Here is a 460-nt window from a genome sequence, read left to right as displayed (position 1 = left end):
TCTATAGATCGGCAGTATACAAACAGGACTAGATGATCTAGATCGGCAGTATACAAACAGGACTAGATGATCTATAGATCGGCAGTATACAAACAGGACAAGATGATATAGATCGGCAGTATACAAACAGAACTAGATGATCTAGATCGGCAGTATACAAACAGGACTAGATGATCTAGATTGGCAGTATACAAACAGGACTAGATGATCTAGATCGGCAGTATACAAACAGGACTAGATGATCTATAGATCGGCAATATACAAACATGACTAGATGATCTATAGATCGGCAGTTTACAAACAGGACTAGATGATCTATAGATCGGCAATACACAAACAGGACTAGATGATCTAGATCGGCAGTATACAAACAGGACTAGATGATCTATAGATCGGCAGTATACAAACAGGACTAGATGATCTATAGATCGGCAGTATACAAACAGGACTAGATGATCTA

This window comes from Eurytemora carolleeae, unplaced genomic scaffold (assembly GCF_000591075.1).
Source record: "Eurytemora carolleeae unplaced genomic scaffold, Eaff_2.0 scaffold259, whole genome shotgun sequence".
NCBI lineage: Eukaryota > Metazoa > Arthropoda > Copepoda > Calanoida > Temoridae > Eurytemora > Eurytemora carolleeae.
Note: the sequence above shows the minus strand (reverse complement) of the source record.